The sequence below is a fragment of the Python bivittatus genome, unplaced genomic scaffold (assembly GCF_059951505.1).
Source record: "Python bivittatus isolate LINGU-HERP-01145 unplaced genomic scaffold, Pbiv_v1 ctg000020_np1212, whole genome shotgun sequence".
Taxonomy (NCBI): Eukaryota; Metazoa; Chordata; class Lepidosauria; order Squamata; family Pythonidae; genus Python; species Python bivittatus.
In genome coordinates, this window is record NW_028277030.1 from 40,841,188 (window position 1) to 40,865,226 (window position 24,039).

The following is a 24,039-nucleotide window of genomic DNA, read 5'->3' on the forward strand; positions in this document are numbered from 1 at the left end:
TCTGATAATACAGTGAAACCTTCAGTATTCTCTTTTTCCTCAGCCTCTACCATCCACATCGGTTTCAGCTCCTGAATCTTGATCTAGCTCCATCCAAGCCAGAACATACCATCCTCAGCTCTATGGGACAAATCTGGGAGCACTCCCAATGCAACAAAAACATCCATTAACATTCTCTTCATACCCTGAAACCATCATCTTAAAACTCTCAATCAACAAGTTTATCAGGAAACCAGACACTATGTTCAGAAGGGGGGGAGGGGGGAAGAGTCATTTTTGATGAATCAACTCCTTAAAATAGCTGGATCATTTTTCAGGCTTGCATGGAAGCCTGAAAAAAAAAAAAAGATGAGCTTCCGTGAACAGCAGATAAGTACAGTATGTGTGTGTCTGTGTGTCTGTGTGTCTGTGTGTGTATGTGCATGTTGCTGAGATTTCAATCATTTGTTGTTGTTGCTTTAAATTATTTCTTGGCATTTGTAATTACCCTGCAACACTTGCAATTATAGGTTTGTCTATTTAACAGTGATTAATCAGAAACTATTTTAAAAAGACAATAAATATACCAATAAAAGTGATTCACAGTACAGAATTAACATGCTATTGCTGGCTTCTATTACTATATACAAAGTTCAATCCACAGAAATGTTTTCATTTCAGTGAAAATTACTGTACTTACCTGAAAGGAAGAAATAATTTAGCTATAGATTTTCTAAAGATATGGTAGCAGAGGCAGTTAAGTTTTTTTCTTTCCAATATTCCTGGGTTATTTTCCATTTGGGTAAATACAGTATATAGGAATTATGTTAAGATAATTAAAATGTAGCTTATTAGTACTACATAAAATCAATACTGAGCTTTTAAATATGGCTTATAATCCTTCTTCTAAAACCAGGAATGGACAAGGCAGGTTATTTCTACTCCAACTCAGTTGTGCATGTATCTAGAAGTTAGACTATTCAATCCAATTTCTGCCTAGAATTTAAATAAAACCTGTAAGAGATCCTGAATATTGTTGTACTCAGATTTTCCCAATATGTGCATTTAGGATTCCAGGATTCATAATGATATCTACATTCTAAGATTGTGAGAAATATGTAATCCAAAAGGTCTCATGTGCATTAGTTCAGGAAATACAAGTGAGATGAATTGTCTACAAAATGCAGGCCAAATTAAATACTCCTCCTTCACATGAATATTTCTAGCACACCACAGAGTTATTCCTCCTTCACATGAATATTTCTAGCAGACCACAGAGGTAAGGGAAAATACATTTCAGTATCTTTCCTTGGAAAGGCCATGTATTCTATGCATCAGTATAGAATACAGGCAATCTCAGTGATTTCAGATTGTACCAGGACATGTCCCTGTAGATTCTGAGTCAAGAATGTATCAGCAAACGGGAAAAAAAGTCTGTTGGTGTCATTATACCTTGTTTGGACAGGCAAATGTATATATTTATGATCATGGCCATGTCTCTCATATGTGGTTTTCTCAGTTTTCTTGAAAACAATCAGTATTTGGACCAAGAGGCTGTGGAAAGAAATAAAACTGTAACCATAAGCAATATATTATTCATATTTCACTTTGTTTAAGCTGGCAAAGATATATGTTTATTTTCAAAATACACTGGATCTTTTTTTCTTATTGCTTCCTTCATGATATTTTTTTTCCCAATTTGGAATCTACTAGAAAAAAAAAACACTAACGCTAATGTGTCAAACTTTATACTAATACTTCTTCATTTTCATACCAAGATGGATTGGGTACACATATGCTTACACCTAGTTTTACATCTATATGTTGATGACCCATGACATTTATGGGCAAAAGATGTATAATGCACAGCAGTTCTGCAATAAAGTTTAGCTATATTTGACAGTTTTTCCAATTTTAGGCTAGACGTTTTGCTACTGAAATTAGTTGTTCATATTAGATGGTAAAATGCTGGGACTACAGATTTGACCTCAGCATTTGACAGTTGTGATTAAATGAATTAATTATTGAAACTAAGTTCAAGTTTATCCAATTCAGTTGGAAGGAACCTTTTGCATGCTGTCAAATGCTGCTGCTGCACAACTGCTGTGATATATTGCCAAGCATTGATTGTTCACATGTCAGCCACTGTCAAAGAGTCACTTCTTCTGCCTGCCAGCGCCCTGGCCCTCAAGCTCAAGTTAGATAGCAAGCAGTTCAAGGTTGACAACCAGCAGGAATAGTAAATCTCAACAGACAAAGTCATAGACTGATTCCAGTCTAATTCATGTGAAGTAAAGCTCTTTCCAGTAACCCAGTTTTAGGGGGCAAAGCAACTGGCATTTTCAACATGAGTCAAGGGTCAAGGTTTCTGAATTGGCCTTCACAATTCAAAGCAAACTACAGAGAATGCAGAGTCCAGGCATTATAGACAGCTGTTTCAATTGCATATTACGCTCAGATAGGTACTTAAATACATGAAGCTTCCTGCTTTGGTCTGAGCACAGCCAGAACAGCTCAGAGCTGATTCCCCATCCCAGGCTACTTGAGGCATTAATCTACTGCCAAGTAGATTGGCCTAAATTAGATCTTTCCCTATGTAATTGGGCTCTCCTCCTTTCCCTGTCTCTGGCTTTTTAAATGGATAAGAGAAAGTTCCCGCATGTCAGGTGGACAAGATGCTGGCTGAGCTTGTGGGGGGGCAAGGGGAGCTGTACAGCACAATTTGCCTTACAACTGGTGCTGGGGGCTGGCTTTTCTGAATCTAGTTTAATAAGTGTCTCAAGTTGTTTTTTCCTTCTCATCTGAGGATGATTTATAGGCCAAGAGCATGACAACCAACTGTCAGTTACTGTCAAATGTTGTAGTGTCTGCAGAATTTTGGTTTGAAAAATGCTACTGTGGAATATGAAATATTTGCAAATGTTTCCACATCCAAACGACAATTGCCATGTATTTTCTCCATGTGGTACCATCAGCGTATTAAAACATGCTGCCAAGAACGGAATATATTAATTGACTTTAGAATGTGAGAACAGAAGGGGTTGTTGAAGAATTTTAATAATGGGAAGGATCAGAAAAACAACCTCCAGTCTGAAAATGACTGGGGCTTTATGTCCAAACAAAGCAACTGTGTATGACAAGGATGGGCATCTCTTGATAGACAAGGACTACACTTAACATTGTTGGTGGGGCTGAGAATCACAAATTGTCTCAGGCCATATCACCCACATGTGTGGAGCAAGGTTTGGGGAGAGGAGATTCACTCCCAGCTCAATTTTAGAGTGATGACGAGTATAAACCTCTACAGGGATGGAGGACTAGTTGATTTAAGCTCTTGGCAGACTATTACATTCTAGTGCAAGATTCTGATAGGCTTCTCTGATCAGCTTTATTAAAAGGGAAGAGGGTATTTAGATAGATAGATAGATAGATAGATAGATAGATAGATAGATAGATAGATAGATAGATAGATAGATAGATGGATGGATGGATGGATGGATGGATGGATGGATGGATGGATGGATGGATGGATGGATGGATGGATGGATGGATGGATAGATAGATAGATAGATAGATAGATAGATAGATAGATAGATAGATAGATAGATAGGGTTAGTGTGTATGTGTGTGTGAGTGATTGACTGTGTAAATAGAGATCAACAAATAATATGTTCACATTTACCTGCCAAATCATCTCTGTTTTCAATAGAAAGGAACTTGCTTCATTTTCTCAGTAACAATCCTTTGATGAACAGGAGACAACAGATAATGGTACAATATGTATATGTCCTGTGCTTACAATGCTTAACTCTTCTTTCCCAAGCTCTGAGAAGTCCACTGCAGGCTAATATGGTGCAACCCAGGTGCCTTATGGATCTGGGTGGTTTTCTGAATCCATTAAGAAAATTCCCATGTCATTTGTCAGAAAAATTGATGATGTCCTGGCAGTTCAGGTAGATGACAGTATTGTTCCTAAGCAATAAATAAGCCTTTTAATTTACTAGGCAAAGTAATAAAGAAGATGGACCATCAGCTGCAGTGCAAGTGGACAGTCTCTCAGGATGGATCAAACTGTACGTGCCTACCTGAACTTGATACAAACTCCACCACAGGAGAGGCAGTCAAAGGGGCTTTTCTGCTTCCATTGCATTCAAGGGTGTCTGCAGGTAGGGCAAGGGAAGAAGAGATTAAATGTGCATCATGACACCTCCATGCAAGCTATGCCTATCTAATACCTGTGCCATGATATTACATTCAAGTACATAAGGGATGATGATTTCATAATTTTGATGAAAGCTCAGCTTGTTGTGGATGTCCCTGATTACATCTTCCCAGAACAGGCTGGAAGGAGCCAGAATAGTCAGTGGCGTACTGTGAACAATTTGCATCACTGTTTGTGAACAATAATTTGCCATACAATTTACACTATTTTGTCCCTGCTGCCATTCAGCAAGGATGTGAAACACTGGGGGAAACCACCTGGAGATTTTGAGTGGGTTACTGTCAGCAGGCTGATGATACCCAATTCTATTATTCCTAACTATCCAATTCCAAAGAAGCAAAAATTACCCTTGAATATTGTGTAAACTGGATAAGACAGAACAAACCAGAATTAAATCCTGACAAGATGAAGGAGCTGTGGATAAATAAAAAATAGGACTCAGGCAGTGAGGTTCAGACATCACTATAGCTTGAAAAGTGTCCAGAAAGTGCACCTGGCACTAAATGTGGCATCTAGACTGCAAACCACTGCCAAACCCAGGGTATATACTATGCTAAACTACTATATTATACTAAAAAAAATCTGTGTTGGTTATCAATTGCTTACCGGGTACTATTTAAAGTGTTGATATTGAGCTTTAAAGCCTTCAGCAGCTTTAGGGAATGCCTGTCACATTGCAGACTTGTCTTGTTCTTAAGGCTGAGAGGTCATTTTGAAGATACCCTGATTGTCAGAGCCTCTTCCTTCCGGCATGCGGGAGACAGCCTTCTCCTGCATTCCCAAACCTTCCTTTGGGAGTTCCATTTGGCCCACCTTCTCCCTGAAGTTAAGAAATCTATAAACACCTCTTTCACCAGGTATTTATTAGATGACTATTAAACTCTGATTTCTCTTCAGCTCATATATAAATCTGCATTTTTAATATTATTTTTTTAATTGGTAGCTGCCTTGAGTGGTCCCTAGAACAGAAAATCTGGTTATAAATCAAATTAATAAAACTTAATTTAAAATATTCCTTGGTTAATCATAATGGATCTTCTTTAGGAATTAAGTTGCAGTTTCATTCTGCTTTTTCTCATATTGGCAAGAAAAAGTCTATTATCAGTTTTTAAGCAATCATGGTCAGAGTGTGAAAGGCCACATAAAGTTGTCAATATGCACTCATGGGGTCAGAGATCCCTATCCCTGATATATGACCCTCCTTAGACTAGGTCTTCCTATGCCTACTAAAAAGGCTTTAAGAGAAGGGATGGATCCAAGGTTTTCCCAAGGCATTTTTTTCTTTTTTTTCCCCAGAATTCTGTCATTTCCCATCAATCCTGGTTGACATTGCAGGCTGTCTTCTTCTTGCGACACTGTCCAAGAACACATGGAAAGATGAGTAATAGGATGTGTGGCTGATCCTGAAGTAGCAACAGGGATGATCCTTGGATTGAAAAATATTGTTTCCTCCCACCCACAGCATAAAATAATAGGAATGCTCTGGCTGGTACCATAGGGATGTATTTTTTTCTCTCTTTCCAGCTTTGTGAAGGTGTTACCAGCTACCTCACTTATGTAACCCAAAATTGGCATCTCCTGGCATATTAGCAATGCTCAATCTATCAACATTCTCAAAAAGATACTGCTTTTGAAAAAGCAGACCCCTGGATACAACTTTTTTTTTTTAAGCCAATCTTTTACAGTATATTCTCTTAGAGACAACATTGGGAAGGCCCACTTTGATTTGATAATGCTTTGAGCGGAGCAGCCCTTTGAAATCACTTCCCAAAGCAACACAGCCCTCTGCTTCTAAACAGAGAAGCAAGGTTGCAATGCAGCGTTCCTTAAGGTTGATAGAGTGTCTGCTTTGGCATGTCCATTTGCTGGAAGAGACAGTTGGATGGAGTACAAAGTGCTCAGTGAGGTGAAGAGCTTTGCTTCTGTGCCTCAGCAAGGCAAATTGCATCGCTACCGCAGTGCAAAGGACATTGCTGAGGCCAGCTGCAGCCACTTTACGCAGGCTTAGCATTCTCCTTTCAGCTTTGGAAGAACTGTCAAATAGCCTCCCAGGACTGTAACAGAAAGAAAGAGCTTGCCTTAATAAAGACCATGGTGGTACTGCTTGATATATTCAGATAAAATCATAAGCTTGTTTCTTGTTTTTAACACTTGTTCCATTTTGTCTGGCCAAATTGGTCCAGAAATTATTTATCTCCGAACAAGATCAAACACTATAAATATATGTTCTGGTGTATTTAGGAACAATGTCAGAACAAATTGATAATTCTGAACTCCAATTTATTCATCAGGTAAGTTGTCCAGCATAATCAACTCAGTCTTAAGATGTGTCATTTTCTAACCTGAATCCCTAACAGCTTTGTAGTATAAGCTTAATAAATTGCTCCTTTCACCTTCAGAATAAGATGAATTTAAATCAAAATCACAGTTCTACCTTCTGTTATTTGACTTTCTATGCTTAGAACTTCTGTACGATGGCACAAAGAGGGTCTCTGATGATTTAGTTCAAACCTCAGCATTATATTTCCTTACTGAAATCCCCACATTTTGCCCAAAATACATCATTACATTGTTATACAAGGGAGGGAGAGGAAGGGTACTTGGTTTAAACATACTGCATGCATAACAGTAGAGAAAGCATGGCAAGAGAATTGTTTTGATGATGGCAGAGTTTATTCAAGCCTAGTTTGATGCAAAGTCTGAATCACGGTTTTTGGAAGATCTGAGGCCAAATTTCCTGCAAGCCTCAAAGCCCAGAATGTCTTCCCACACAAGCTGAAACATATTACCTTTGGAAGGGTATATGTGCCATTCTGCTATCTGCAATCCTACACCCCTCTAGTGCCAACCTAGTAATTCTATTACCCACACCATGATTCTCAAGGACAGGGACACTGGTCTTGGTGTCAGATAGCATTCTCCCTTCAGTAGTTTTGTCTGCTCCCCTGAATTAGTCTGGGATAATGATTCATTTAAGCTGTTGCCAGTGCTTTAATCCAGGCGCAGAGAAACTTTTTAACTCAGAGTCCATTGTAACTCATTTTAAATCTGCTGGGAGTTATCCAGAAACTGGGCATAGGCAGAGCAAAATGTGGGCAGAGCCACAAGCACAACTGGATGGATGAATTGATAAAGAATTACTACTTTTCATTTATTATAAAGCAACAACAAATATTTCCTTCCATATCTTGTGCAAGTGCCTCTCCACCTATTTCTTCCCCCACCAACTGAAAGGACAAACCAGATGGAGCAGATCAGTAGAGCAGTGAGTGAGGGGGTCCTGCTATGAACTGAATCAGAAAATCTGGATTGAAAGGCTGTGAGGGCCCAATTGGTCCATGAGGATCAATTCCCCAACCCTTAAAAATAGATTTCCTCAGTCCACCACAATCTCAGTCAAATTGATCACTATGAAGAAAGTAAAAATAAATAACAGAACTAACCAAACCATTGGGAAGAGGAGCCTTACCTAACCTAATGCCTATAGGTATTGGAGTTTCCAGCCAACAATGGTCAAAGACCAGCAGACCTTGGGGACACCAGACTGGAGAAAGCTGAAGTATAGCAAGGCAGTTGCTCATGGTAGCAAATGATGGAGGCAGCATTCTCCCTGGCCATTTACCTTTAATTTGTCACACAACCTGTTCTTTACTCCCTGTTTTGACCTGCTCTGTGTGACTGAATGAAGATGGTAAACAGTCTCTGCCAGCCACTCTGTCACATGATCTCCCAGATATGCTGATCATATTTGTCTGATAACCTTAGTCTGGGAAAGAGCTGACAGAACCACCAGGTAAGATTTTTTTTCCCCACACAGACAATGATTCTCATAGAGGGAGGAGGGAAGAAAGGTTGAAATGGGTGACGGAAATGACAGGAAGCAGTTGGAGTCAGAGAGAAGGCAAAGAAAAGAATGTTTACAAGCAAATATGAGCTTAAACAGTGGCAGACTGCTAAAGAGATGCAGGTTCCTGGGTGATTGAACACATTAAAGAACAAGATGACACAAGAAGGGATTTGTCTACCCAGCGTAGATACATGGAGAAGAAGGACTGGACACAATGAAAAGATGATCAAGGTTGTGATAACCATGAGAGGTTGCCAGTTAGGTTTTAATTAAAACCCTTGATTAATTCTTTGGGGAATTTAGTAGCAATTACCTTTTAAGGTAGGCACACTATTATATTAGCAGAAACAACTGCAGGCAGGGAAATAGTTAATTTCAGAATGGTAGAGCTATTAGGCAATTCTCTGCACTCTATATTCTGCAGGCAGGAGAGAGCTGAAGTTCTGTTTGTACGTATTAGTTGAATGCTGCTTGCACAGTTACCTGGATGAAAGAGTCAATTTAGTAAACTAAATGAGAAACCAGTGACTTCCTTGATTATGCTACAAATAAAGTAAAAAATGACCTGATTCATAAGAAGGTCCTTGTGTGCTGTCTTTTGTCTCATCAGTCTTAAGAATGTGGTGGTAGACGAATGAAAATACATGACCAGGCTAAAAAGAAAAAGGATGTTGAAATTCAGAAGATCTTGCAAGCATGGAGCTGGGGATGAAGCCAGACACATGATCTTTTGCAGGTAAATTAGCTGATGGGATGGTAACACCAAAAGCAGACATAGAAAAGACAAAGGGAAGAGATGCAGGATTCACAGACCCCAATGCTAAGCCAAGAGCTGCCAGTGCTAAGCTAGGGACAGAGGAGAGAAGCCCCTGGTGCTAAACCCAAGGGCATTCCTCAAACTGTAGCCCCAGCTCTACCAGAAGAGGAAGTGGACTGGGGCAAGGTTTTCCATGAAGCAGCTACTGGAGAAAAGCAAACTCTCTAGGCAGAGAATTGAAAAAGAAAGCAGACTGAAGGGGGTTAGAGTTGATGATGTTGATGATTATTTGTGGTTTATCTCTGCTGGCTATTATGTACTTATTGTTAGGTGCTGTTGTGTTAAGTTTTTAACTGTTATGATGATGAGAAAGGTGGCTATATAAATTGAACTAGCTAAATAAATCTCAGTCAAGTAACCACATTTGATAGTTATACAATACCCAGAAACAATGATTTATTAGATCAGTTAAGTTGGGCTAAATATTTCACTGGCTTGGATTTATCCAAGGGCTAGTGGCAAATAGCTCTGGAAGTAAAGTTTAAGGTAAAGATACCCCTTGTGTAGCCTCAAAAACTGTTCTGGTGCATAAAGAATGTCTTTTGGTTATCATGGCATATCTGCAAACTTCCAGAGACTAATGGACATAATTATTCCAGGCAGAGGAAAAAATGATGAAGCTTTTCTGAATGATATTATGATTCACATCACTACCTGGAAGGAATATTTGCAGAAATTAAAAGTTGTTATTTCCAGCTTTAAAGATTTTGGCTTAACCATTAACGCACCCAAATGCCATCTGGGTTATTCTGAACTGTGTTATTTGGGCTACATATTTGATCAACAAGAAGTCAAACCTTAAGACAAGAAGCTCCTTGCATGCTGTGTTTTGTCCAGCTAATCTCAAGAATTATGTTCCACAATTTATGTTCCAAATATTATAATGTTCCATTCTTGTTAAGAGAACCAGTACAGTGTTGTGGTTAAGGTGTTTGTCTAGGACCCAGGTTCAAGTTTGCTCTTGCCATGGAAGCTCATTGAATCCCTTTGAGCCAGGCACTCTTTTCCAACCCAACTTACATTAGTGTTGAAGGGCGAAAAATAGAATACTGAGTACCATATATGCTGCCATGAATTCATGAATGAAAAGTGCAGTATAAATCCAACAGATAAATAGATATGAAAGGGTATATTCTTTAACAGATTGGACCCTCATTAAATATATCAAACTAGATCAAAATCTCATTTCTTTTCTGTTTGGAATTAGCTGCTGTGGAACCTTACAACAGAACGTCCAAAATAAAATATGTTCTATCATTATGAATGACACTCTTACATTGAAAAGTTGCTGCCTGTTTCTTGTGGAGTGCAAATTGCTTGTGATTCTATGATCTGCAGAACTCAGTTGGACTGTTCTTCGTTTATTTTATGATTGAATCCACAGCCCAATTTAATATTTGTATCTCTATGTAGCAGCGGTACAACGTTCCTTCTCTCCACATGTGATCATTCTACATGTGTCTGTATATGTGTGTAAAGGGTGGTAAGCTTCAGCTACCAAGGCCTTTAGTATCAGCATGCAGGAGATGATTCTTTGTGCATTCCTGCATTTTTAAAGGTTGATTAGCCTGTCAATTGGGTGAGACTTCAACTGCCTTCACAGTTGATAGAAAATCTCCATTTCCTATTATCACTGCACTGACACTGATTAAATGACTTGGGATTTTATTTTATTTTTTATCAGTGGAGCCAAAGTCTTGTACAGACATTAAAAACCAGGTACCTTGATATACTCTGTGCTTGATCAAAGCCTCCTTAACTGAATGGTAGGAGACTTTAGTGAGTTATACAATGAAGCCAAAAATTAAGTTAAAATGTCATGCATAATTGAAAATTTGATCAATACCTAGAATTTGACGTTGTGATGATGATTTCATCCTGCCCTTAAAACAACTCCTGTTTTAAGCATCCATGTTATCATTCACAGATTTTTTCCCAACCTGAAAAAGTGATCTTTACAAGTTAGATCAAAATGGAGAAACAAAAAGGGAGAAAGCTGAGATTTTCCATAGCTTGCCAGTGGAACAGTCCAGAATACCTGGAGCTGAACGTTCACCTCTGAAGATGGTTTGAGTAACAAATGAGTTACAAATGAGTAATAGGAAATTGAGTGGTTAATCTGGAGAAAATTGTTGAGAACGCCTTAGTCAGCAAGAAGAACAAATCACTCAGTGCTAAATGAAGTAAAACCAGACAGTTGACTGGAAGTACTAATAACAACAATACAAATTAAGTGCATTGGTCACAAACTGTGGAAGCAAGAGCCTTTGGAGAAGACCCTGATACTGGGACAAATCAAAGGCAACAGAAAAAGAGGTCAGCAGAAGACAAGCTGGCTAGATACTCATGTCATGAGCAGGAGCTTATAAAAGTTCATAGAAGTTATTGACAGACAGTCCTGACAAACTAACTTGAGAGTCAGCTGGAATATAAATTTAATTAATTAAACAATTGTTCATTGTCTCATGAAGAGTCAGAACTGAATTACCAAACAACAGCAACAATAAGAATTAAGTAATCTTAGATACGAACAGTATTTGAACTGGAAACCAAATGTATGTGCAGTTCCTAGGTAAAAAAAAAAGCTGGGATTGGCATATAAGTGATCCTTTAGTAACTGATAAAACAACCTGTGCCTGAACAATTTATCAGTCTAGCTTACTGATACTGTAAGTCAGCTACAGATTTATCCAATTGCAGAAATGAATCCATGGTCATTTCCTCACTAGCAACTGGTAACGTTTTCTAGAATCATCCATTAGATCTCTCTTCAGTGATAGCTGTGTAAGGCTATAAAGACTTCGTAAGTCAGTGGTGGGAAAATGGCCTATGATTAAGAAAAAAATGGGTATATTCTTTCTATCAGCTCTATAATCTTGTATCCATCAGTGGTGTCTCAACTTATTTCCTAGTTTGCCAGAAAATCGACATTTGCCATGCATTTTGAGAAGCTAGATTCCTGAAATAGACTTTTGTACATTTCTATTGTGCTTTTCTATTTTGTTTCTATAGCATTACTTAATTTATATTATTTGACCTATTCCATATAATAACCTCCACCCCTGTGCCTGACCCACATCTTTATTTCTACTGACAGCTGACATATTTTAATCCTCAAATGTACTGCTTTTAAGGGGAAATAATTTGCTTTATTCCATTCCACTAGGTCACTTGGTACTAAATTTATCACCTAAGCTTATTGATCTGTATACAAGATTGTATGTGTGTTTGTGGGAGGATAAATAAAACTAATATTTTTTCTTCTCTTAAATAACCCTGTTGAGAAGGGTTTACAAATTTACAAATACAAATTTGGGGAGATTGTGCATCTGTGCCTAGAGAAAAACTTCCCTTAGAAATGATAAAGAAAAACTATTCACAAAACTAGGCATTCCAGTTTACTGTTAGAACTACCAGCTAAAGCAGTTCCAGTAATGTGACCCTGAACAAAGTATAAGCCAAAAAAAAAAAAAAACAGGAGGAAATACCCATATGTAATATATGTGTGCATAGATAAAAATATACATTTCCCAGCTGGAAATATTTCATTTTGAAATAGATCTACGATATGCTATTCCTTTAAGTATGTGTTTCACAACCAAAACAAATATAGAGAATTTATGATCAAAAGCTCAGACATTTCTCCCATGTTTTTTTCTGTTCTTAAAAAAAAAAAAAAAAAAACTCTGGGTAGCAAATTCTCAACATTAAATATTCACCAGTGTCTAAACACTTCACCCAATGTTATACCCAAGTAGGGGTATGCAGAGACAGAATCAAGACATAATGACTTTGTTTATACAGTACTGTGCAAAAGTTTTAGGCGGGTGTGAAAAAATGCTATAAAGTAAGAAGGCTTCAAAAATATATATTGTAATTGTTTATGTTTATCAATTTACAAAATTCACTTACAAAAGTGAGTGAACAGAAATAAAACCCAAATCAAATCAATATTTGGTGTGACCACTTTTGCCTTCAAAACAGCATCAGTTCTTCTAGGTACATTTGCACACAGTTTTTGAAGGAACTTGGCAGGTAGGTTGTTCCAAACATCTTGGAGAACTAACCACAGATCTCCTGTGGATGTAGGCTGCCTCAAATCCTTCTGCCTCTTCATGTAATCCCAGACAGACTCAATGATGTTGAGATCAGGGCTCAGGGGTGGGGGGTGGGGCAAACCATCACTTCCAGGACTTCTTGTTCTTCTTTACGCAGAAGATAGTTCTTAATGACATTGGCTGTATATTTGGGGTCATCCTGCTGCAGAATAAATTTGGGGCCAATCACATGCCTCCCTGATGGTATGGCATGATGGATAAGTACAGTATCTGCCTGTATTTCTCAGCATTGAGGACACCATTGATCCTGACCAAATCTCCAACTCCATTTGCAGAAATGCAGCTCCAAACTTTCAAGGAACCTCCACCATGCTTCACTGTTGCTTGCAGACACTCATTATTGTACCGCTTTCCAGCCCTTCGGCTAACAAACTGTCTCCTGTTACAGCCACATCTTTCAGATTTGACCTATCAGTCCAGAGCACCTGCTACCATTTTTCTGCACCCCAGTTCCTATGTTTTCATGCATAGTTGAGTCCCTTAGCCTTGTTTCCACGTCAGAGGTATGGTTTTTTGGCTGCAATTCTTCCATGAAGACCACTTCTGGACAGACTTCTCTGGACAGTAGACAGGTGTACCTGGGTCCCACTGGTTTCTGCCAGTTCTGTGCTGATAGCACTGCTGGACATCTTCTAATGTCAGAGGGAAGTAAGCATGATGTGTCTTTCATCTGCTGCATTAAATTTCCTTGGCCGACCACTGCATCTATGGTCCTCAATGTTGCCTGTTTCTTTGTGCTTCTTCAAAAGAGCTTGAACAGCACATCTTGAAACCCCAGTCTGCTTTGAAATGTTTGCCTGGGAGAGGCCTTGTGGATGCAGTATAACTACCTTGTGTCTTGTTGCTGTGCTCAGTCTTGCCATGGTGTATGACCTGTGGCATGAGACTGTCTTCCACAACCTCACCTTAGTAGCAGAGGCTGTTCCTCACCCAGTTTTCAGCCTCCTACACAGCTGTTTCTGTTTCAGTTAATGACTGTTTCAATCTACATATGAAATTGATGATCATTAGCATCTGTGTGGTATAATTGGTTCATCATACACCTGACTCTAATCCTACAGGATCCCTGACTTTGTGCAAGTGTATGAAGTATACAAGTGTAAGAATTGATGCTGGTTTGAAGCCAAAGGGTAGTCACACCAAATATTGATTTGATTTGGGTTTTTCTTCTGTTCACTCACTTTGCATTTTGTAAATTGATAAACATAAACAATTACAATATATATTTTTGAAAGCCTTCTTGCCTTACAGCATTTTTTCACACCTGCCTAAAACTTTTTCACAGTACTGTACAGTATATGTCATGTTTCAACAGAAATGGTTTTAAATTATGGCTATTATTTACTAATGAGTCAAATGGCACATTTAACATATCCTGAGAGTGAAAGGAATAGAGACAATTGCTTGGGTCTTCCAAATATTTAGAATCACCTTTTCCCATATGCGTCTTCAATAAACCTCAGTCAAAGGTAGCAGATCTGCTTTGTAGCCTTCCTTTCACTGAAATAAGATTTGCTAAGACAGGGAGCAGGATTTTTTTTTTTTTTTTTCCTGGAGGGGGCACAGACGAAAGAAAGAATCAAGACAGGCATCTTTTAGGAGACAAATTAAGCCTTTTCTCAGAAGTGTAGCTTTTGATATACTTGGCATCTTGTAATTAGATGTTATTGTAAGCTGCCCAGAATCACCTTGTGTAAGATGAGCAGCCATATAGATCAAAGGAAGGAAGGAAGGAAGATCTGCAGCTGTCAATTCATTATTGTATGTTGCTCTAGCTGCATTTACATTTGTTTTGTCACTGTATTTTTATGTTCTGATTATCTGTTGTCTCAGCTACAGATTGGAAAGGCAAAGCATAATTTTTGTTTAAGTCAAATAAAATGATAAATCAAGGAAAGCTATTAATATTAGATATAGTCATGAAGGTAAGTAATACTTTTCACTGAGCAAACAAACATTGATAAATACATTGTAATAAATGCAAGGGAAGTAAATTGTAAGAAACCCTGGCTGCTCTTGCACTGAATCAGCAGTTAGTGTGACTTCTGTTCTTATTGGCAGAGACACCCTTCTCTTTTCTTCCTTTTTCTAAAGTTTGCAGTTGAGCTCTGCTGTGGCAGGGCTTTGCTGTTATGACATCACACAAATGGATGACACCTGGATTTTCCAGCTCTTTGAGGGGGTCTGTGGTTTAATAGAAGGTTTAAAAAAAAAATACAAAACTACAACATTTAGGTTATTCAGCCAATATGATTGTATTTCTTTTCCCCCCACAAATTATGTGATCAGATTTTAAAAATATGATCTCTGAAGGCTCCATAAATTATAAAAATGGAGTTTGTGATGGCACTTTGCAGGCTAGGCCAATTACCTATATTTGTTTGCAAAATACTGTAAAGACAAACATGTTCACTGAATAAGTTTATAGGCGTACATCTACATATATTTTTCCCAGTTACATATAGTGTATATCAGGAACTATAGCAGTGTTTCTCAACCTTAGCAATTTTAAGATGAGTGGACTTCCTAGAATTCCCCAGCCAGCCATCTGTCTGTGTGTGTCTGTGTGTGTGTGTGTAGTGCAACACTGCTCTATAATATATTCAGACTCATAGCACTCTAATAAGTGAGGCCATTAAAGGTAAAATATCACCTAATGAGTTTCTAAGAGTGATCAACTGGTATTGCCTTAGGTTTATATACCCATGTGCAAAGTTCAGAAAGGAAAGTGTTGTGGGATTATTGTCATCATAGTTATAGTTTATAGTTATCAGCCATAAAATGTTCCACCCTTGGAAGCAAAGCAAAGTTGGAACATCTGTGAAGCCTCTGGAAGTTCTTTAGGTTCAGCAGTTAAGTCAGAACAGTAGTTTTACTCATCTGAATTTAAGTGTAATTCTAATTATTTGTTTACAATTCTTGAAATCAGATCTATTTTTTTATTAGAAGTCTTGAAAGATTACATGAGTGTTTGTGCAATAGTACAGCTTCTATCCCAGAAACAATATCTGGTCTAACAGATAAGTGATTAGGTGATATTGTTCATTCATTCCCTGGACAGTTTCTAAATAAGTGAAAGTTTACAGAAAATGTTATAGTATTGCAAAAGCCTAAAAACTGTTCAAATACCATCATAAGATGTTTGCAGTTTCAAGTAAAGCTGGTTTTTGGAAGCTGAATATGAGGTGAAATCATTTTGATTTTTTTGTTTTGACAGTTTTACTGTTATAGCTCCTCATGGTCCATTAATTTCAGGGAACACTTTTCCTGGTTTATTCCATAACCTCTGTATTTCAGTTGTTATGTCCCAAAATTTTACAATTATTTCTAGTTCCATTTGAGCTACTCTACTATCATTTGATCTTGCCACAACTATAAGTAAAATCAGATTTTCTTCAATTACTGTGATGTTCTGCATGTTGTATTCTAGATTCCAGTCTGAATTCAAAAGTCCCATAAATGTTTGCATCCTTCTGGAGTACATTTTCAATGTTATGGTCATACTTTGGGGCATCAGATCCATATTTAATTCCAATGAACTATTTTTGCCACAAAACCATGTCTTGGTTTATAATCTGTTTGGGCAATTTTGCTACAGCTGCTTATTAGGCAGTTAACAATCTTTTCTTTCTCTTTGCATAGGCTACATTTGCTGTCGTTTCCAGTTTTTTGACTTTTTGTTTTATGACATTGTTGCTAGCACTTGTTCTTGTGCTGCAATATTAATTCTTCTGTTTCCTTCTTGATGAATCCAATCTGAAGCCATTGTCAGGTTTTATTACTGTTCACCCTGCCTTCAGTTTCTTTCAGATTTGGACCGTGCAGAGATTTATCTTTCAAAATTTTCATTCACTGTTGTAGCTGTTTAGTTTTGTATGCCACCTTTAATTCTGTCACTTTCAAAATGTTTTCCTTGCAGACATTTATTAGCATTTTCTCTGTGCTTGCTTTAATGTAGCTATCTAAGCCTCTGACTTCATCCTCCACTGCCTGCTTTATTTGAAACAAACCATGACCACCAATTTCCTTTGTAAATACAAATTATCTATGTCACTTTTGGGGGGTAATGCATGATGAATTGTCATACGCATTTGGATCTTGTGATCTAAAGCATCTGGTCCAGTTTGTGCCAGCTGTGTAGCATATTACGGAGATAGTCCAAGTACAGGTAGTCCCCAGGTTAAGAATGCCTGGTTTACAGACAACCCATAGTGAAGAATGCAGCCTATTATAGCAAAATTCAAGTTAAATACACAATGGTTCGATTTCAATACACAATACTACTTATACAGTATTATACAATAAAACTCTTCTGGCTTACATACAAATTCAACTTAAGGACAGACCTTGGGAACAGAACTCATTCTTAAACTGGGGGCTACCTGTATTAATGGCTTAGATTGTATTACTGCCATTCACCTTCAGTGTTAAAACTTTTCTAACACATTTTACTTATTTGGAGCTTTTCTAACTCATTTTATATATTTTCTTTTTCACTTGACCATGCAAGATACTATTTGCTTCTAAAAGATCATAATATTTGTGACTTTTCTCTATTGTTAACGCTTTGATTTTAGCGCCATTCTGTAGTTCCATTCCATGTGAGTATGGAACTTTTCATTGTTTAATTACCAGTGTGACATGCTTGTTCAGTCCAAATCCCATTTGAGGTCATCATGAAAGATTCAAACTGTATTTAAAAGTGATTACACTTTTACATATAATTTCAAATTATCCACATAGAACAAATTGGAAACTTTTGTGCATTTCTTGGATAATGTGAAGACAAATGGCATTTTATTCAAAGTTATTGTTAATGGAATCAGAGCTACATATTAAAAAGCAATGAAGACAAACAGCTTCCCTTCTTCTGATTTTGACTTCTCCAGGGTTTTCTGTGTTTGTCATCAGTGTTATTTCCATTTTTCTATTGCATTATTTTAAAAATTTGTAATGTCCTTATTAACTCTCAAAATTTCCATTTTTTTTTTTTAATTCAGCTGTGTGTTCCTACTTAGTGTATTAAACTGCCATAAAGGGAGGAAAGAATTTTAAAAAGGCTCTTGAAAAAAAGGGGTCAGGCTACAACATGGTTCTTTCCACTAAGCAGTTCAGGAAAAGCTGCAGTCAGCAGCCTGGCTAAAAGGAAGAGGTTGGTTTGTTTAATAAAGTAAGTACATTCTTCCAAAAAGGATTAGGTTTGTTTGTCTGTTTGTTTGTTTCAAAATCATCCTCCAGATCTGGAGATGAAGTCAGATGTCCTGAGGTAAATCAGATATTTCTAGATCTCCAAATACAGTTCTCAAAATAAATCGGTCTCTGCCAAGCAGGCAGAAAAAACGAGTATATCCTAACAAACATGCTATATTTGCAAATTGCAATATCATATATGCAAATATAGATTCAAGCTTCTGCTTCATCTCCAGAAAAATGCTGCAGAAGTCTATAAAAGCCAGTGAAGGGCAATCAGTGTCCTCATGTAGTAGATAAGACTTCTTAACTCTTGAAGTATCCTTTCCTCACCTTTTCCCTTTCCCTGATCCAAAAACCCAAAAGCTTTATTTCAGTAATGTACAAGGAAAAGCAACTAGAGTACTGCTATAGGCAAGGAAGGGAAAAGAGAGAGTAAAATAATACTCAATTATATGTTTTAACCCAATAAAAATACTTTTAATTGAATATATTTCTGATATAAATGCATCAAAGTAGCTATATAATCAAAACATCTTTTTTTTTCCTTTGTGGGGACTCTCATATACATTTTTAAGAGTGTTTTCTAGTTCTGATTTAATTTCTTATCTTTCCTTAATAAAACCTGTCTTAAATGAAGAACAGTCTTATTTTACTTTTTTAATTCTGAAGAAATGAAGAAGATGATGATGATGAAGAAGAAACTTAATATATTACTTTTCTAGCATTTTCTTAAGCACTGAAGAAATCTTGCACTCCTTGAGTTTCTATCTCAGTCTTAACTAGTTGCAATTCATGAAGGTACTAAATGAAAATAAAATGAGTCACTCCTTTACTTTGGGAGGAAGGAACAAAATTAGAAATGATGCTATTATATCAAGCTGTCAGCCCCATGAGGCAGACCAGACCAAGAAATAGGCTTCACAGAAGGCTAAAAACTGCTTTTATTTAGATTGGTAGATTAGTAACATAATCTTGCAAGTCTGATTGTGCTTCCCCACCTCCCTCTTTTATATTCCTGTGAATTAGTGCGGTGTCTGTTTGAGATGTTTTTGCAATCTTCCCCCATCATTTGGACTCAAACAATGTTTTGCTTTTCGTTGCTTTGGTAACAAGTCTTTGTTTTCTCTGTCAGGGTCATTCTCTCTACTATCTACACAAGCTTGATTTGGGCAATTATTGTCTTCAAAAAAATCTTAAAGTCCATAAAACATGAAGTCTTGCCCCAAAGAATTCTCCAAAATGGTAGCTTTCATGTGATAACTGAAATGGCTTGTTTTAAGATCTAAATTTAATCTGAAATTAAATTGAATGCATGCAGCCATTCAAACCAAAGTTCAGAGGAATGAATCCAGTTGTAACATTAATTTTTCTGTGTGATCAGCATGTTACGTCCTTACAATCACTAGTGAATCTTGCTGTTGTGGCTGTTTGCAATATTTCACCAATAAAAAAGTATTAAAACCATGTCATGCTCTTGCTAAAGCAGAAGTTTCCATGTATAGTTTACCATCATTAGATGAGAGATAGACTAAAATGACTTTTAAAATACTTTTTATAAAACCTGAATTATATTAGGGATGTGCAAAATTTGTCAGTCAGTTTGCAGGAAGTTTCATTTCACTTGCACTACAGTGCTCTCTTAGACATGGTATTCTGGACAAAATAGATCACAAACTCTGCCCTTTGGAATAGTAACTTAATATCAAAATAAGTTCATATGGAAGAAAGAAAGTATCTTTTATATGAACAAAATCTTTGCCAGTCAACTGAATATTGTTTTCAGGTATATTTCCTGGATAAGAGCTATTTTGAGCTTAAAGTTCATAGTTAAAAACCTGAAGCAAGTATAGCTGTAAATCTCGCTATGTAAACTCAAATTTTATACATTTCTAATCGAAAGCAAAGAACAAACAAAAAGCAAAAATTGCTGAGCACAACCACCAGCTGGCAAATAGATCAAAGTAATATTCTCCTAAAACACTTTTTGTGCATATTCAGCATTTGCTTAATCAAAGTATGTAAACATTATTTTTTTTAAAAAAAATCTCCTGCCATTTATTACAGGGGTAGAAGAAAGAGACAAATGATCTGAGAAGTAATGCTGCCAACCCTATGCAAGTAAAGAATAAATGGAAGGTTGGATTGTGTGGGAAGGGGAACCCTTTACTGTAAACCATTACTCAGGCTGTTGGCTATACACTTTGGCAAAACACCATTTTTTATACCCTGACACTGATAGAATGTCCTTTTTTTAGATCTCAGGCTGTAGCAGTTACAAAAGTTGAAAATGTCTTCCTTGAAGTTCAGTGGTATGGAGAGGCAGGAAAAAGTTTTGACTAAAATTATTGCTGACACCAGTCAAAGAAAAGAGAATAACTGTTCATTTGGCTGGCCCCCACTCCTACTTAGCAATTCACTGTAAAGTAATACAAATCTACTGCATTGTGACGGGAATCCTTTCTAATAGACAGTGCTTACAAGAGGTCCGTATACATATATACATACAATATATACATACAATATATACATACTATTATATTATATTATATTATATTATGTTATATTATATTGTATTGTATTGTATTGTATTGTATTGTATTGTATTTATTATATTACATTATACGTATGATCCAGAACTATTTATGTCTCTTGTTTGCACAGCCCAATTCATGCCCCATTTAACAAGAAAAGTCACATTCATCTTGATCTGCTGGTAATTCATACATCACTTACAGATATTAGAAGTTTGTTCTGGAGACATAATTATGCAGGGAGGGAGTTGTTTCTGGATTCATAGCTGATAGAAGAAAAAGAAGAGGGAAAGTTCTGAAAAATAAAATGACACCAGGCCAATCCTGCATTCAAGTGTGTTTCAATAATAAAAAATTATTATTGGTACTTTTATTCTTTTTATGAAAGGAATCAGAATGCAAAATTGAACAGAGATTGCAAGACAAGCATGATATATAATATATAATAAAGCTCTCAGTTATATTGTTTCTACTGTCATCTTGCTTAGAGTCTGGTCCTGATGACACACAAAAGCTATAAAAGTGTCTTGTCTTCAAACCATCCTGGCCAAGTCATGGTACTGATAAGGCAAGAGTTGTTGAAACAAGTGCTTGAGACAAGTTTATCTTTGTGAGTTCTAGGGAGTAATTATCTGATCATTGTACTAATGTGAGCTTTGGGGTATAATTATCGTTTGGCTGTCACACTTTTCTAAATTTTGTAATACATTTCTCATAGAAAAAGCAACCAAATACTATAACTGTGATGAGCTTTCAAGGGGGAATTCAAATGGAAGTGCTGAAGTAAAAACTGAACTGGATTGGAGTAGACCTTTTCCACTGGATCAAAGCAGCTGGCCGAATCAAAGGTTGAGTGATTAGAATATTCAAAATCAAGGCACTGTTTCAACTGAGTTTGAACTGCGGTAACATCTTGAGATGAGGTGGAACCATTTCTAGCAGGCCTACTAAATAAAGGCACCTTTTATATACACATCTCCAAAGTTGTAGGCTTGCTCAATTAAAGAGGAAGAAAAGATAAAATAGTTTGCAGAACTGCACTGACCAATTGAGGGACTTTTTGTAAACCCCACCCCCACCCCAATTGATTAAATGAAATAGCTCCAGATAAGAAAATCTAAAAGTTAGACAATATTTTTGTAAATCTGAAGCGTTTTTTATTGCTCACAGCTAATTAAAATGGAATTAAGTATTACTCCGACAATTGACATTTCCCTCTGAAAAAGTAATTTATTTTGTAATTAATATAAATGTGTTATTATTCTTTCCTTTAAATTATCAATGATGTCATTTGTTAGCAGATTAATATCAGAATAATGAAGCCATTGTGGGGGGGGGGCAGTGGGTTAATTTTTAACTTTCAAATAAATTCTCAATAAAAATAGTTTTATCAGAGAAGCTTATATTTGTCAGATTGACTTCAATATTTTGATCAGTTTTCTCAGTAGCTGGTTGTTTTCTTTCAAATTTTCAAAGTAATTAAAGGATAAATGCAAATTTAAACCTTAATACTGCAAACTTTGGGCAAGCCCAAAAGGCTTTTGGCACAGATAAAAAGCTTGACAGTGCATGTACTTGTTTTAGCTTTAATAAGTATGTCACATCTTCCCACCCCCACCCCCGCCCCCTGCTATTCTTCACAGGAAACAAAAATGAAACCTTACGATGGCAAGTTTCCATTCAGTTCACCAGGGTCAGGATTTCACTTTCGGCAGCAGAACGGTCCATCAGCAAAAATAAAACTGAATTTGAAAAGCAATTTCAGAGATGTGCTGCCATGCAAGGGAACTTAATGCACCACTGTAGTGACAGACTGGAATATTTGCTAAGATTCTGTCACCGAAGATAGAAAGGACTAGCAAAATGCTTCCCTAAATTTCAGATACATCATCTCCTTGGATGATGCTCCCTTGGCGTGACAAGAAGTGACTCACAACTCTGAGCACATGTTTCGATTTTGAGATGGAACAGATCACTCCCTGACAGGCACTTTAAGTCATCTGCCTCCATGCTGGAAATTGAAGGCGACAATATTATCGACTATAAGTGTAGAGCCCTTAGTAAATACAGTCAAATGCAAGGCAGGGGAAGAGGAAATCTGCCTGGCAAAAGAGGATGCCCCTTTTCCGACAATAGTGATTAGAAAACTAACTACAGCATACCAAAACTTGGGAATTTAATAAATAAGTTTAGTAGGAATCCCACACTCAGATATTTGTACTGGATACTTGTATATTTATTTATTTATTTTTATAAGAACTTTATTAAGTTATAAAAAGCATACAGATAAAAGCAAACAAGAACTAATAATCAAAGAGAAAAGTAGAGAGCAAGAGATTTAGAGATAAAAAAAAGAATACAAAAGTGATGAAAATTAAAGAAAAAAGGAAAAATTACAAAAAGAATGACTTCTGACTTCTTATACAGCAGATGTAGATAAATCATATTGTGACTTCTTACTCTTGAGCTACATCTTAACATGCATATTTTGTATAACCTATTATGTTAACTAATCATCAAATCCATAAATCATAATTTCATTTTTTTCTGTCTCCTGCAAAAAGTCCTAAAGGGGCTTCCAACTGGCATTAAAGTTAGTCAAGATTTTTTCTCTAAGCAAAACTGTCAATTTTGCCATATCAGCTAACTCCATCATCTTCACAATCCATTCTTCCATTGTAGGTAATTTTGAGTCTTTTCGAGCATAAAAAAGTCTACCTGCAGTTATCATATATAAAAACAAAGGTCTGGGAGCTTTTTCCAATTGTTTGTCCATCAGTCCCAAAAGGAAAGCCTCTGGCTTTAACTATATATTAACCTTCAAGGTCTTCTGAATTAATATATGGATTTGGGTCCAAAATGTTTTAGCCTTATTACATGTCCACCAAAGATGATAGCATATTTATTTTGAATGATATCTGCTCCCAAAGCTGTGGCTTCCTTTTCTGGGTTACTATTTTACTTTTATAATTTGTAAAGCCTCCTTCAAAAGAAAAGTTTTCCCAAGGTAGCAAACAAATTGTAAAAATACAGTTTAAATTCTGAAGTAAAAACTAAAACTAAAACTAAAAATAACAGGTAAAAAGCATAAAAGATAAGGGGTAAAACTGAAGAAGGAGCCCTGTTTTAAAAAGTCAGGTTTCCCATGACTATGAAGATATTTCTCTATTAGCATCCTGACAGGCCTGGAAGAGTCAAACTGTTTTCATCCACTTCCAGAAAAATAATAAAGGAGGCATCAGGTGTACCTCTGTGGAAGAATATTCCAGATCAGGGCTGGGGACACTGCTAAGAAAGCTTGTTTTCTACTGGCATCATATGAGCACATGGCC

General features: G+C 36.8%; 1 long non-coding RNA gene across 2 annotated transcripts; it reads right to left on the reverse strand.

Annotated features, from left to right (window-relative positions):
- Positions 1–239: 239 nt before the first annotated feature.
- Positions 240–22,583, reverse strand: LOC148217041 (uncharacterized). Of its 2 annotated transcripts, none has more exons than XR_015797862.1 (4): positions 22,372–22,574; positions 20,910–21,002; positions 4,065–4,139; positions 240–1,533 (listed from the first exon to the last, which is right to left on the reverse strand). It is a non-coding gene; the product is annotated as an uncharacterized LOC148217041 (long non-coding RNA). The 2 variants fall into 2 exon arrangements; XR_015797864.1 differs by having other exon boundaries at positions 1,450–1,533; positions 3,662–4,139; positions 22,372–22,583.
- Between the last annotated feature and the right edge of the window lie 1,456 nt (positions 22,584–24,039).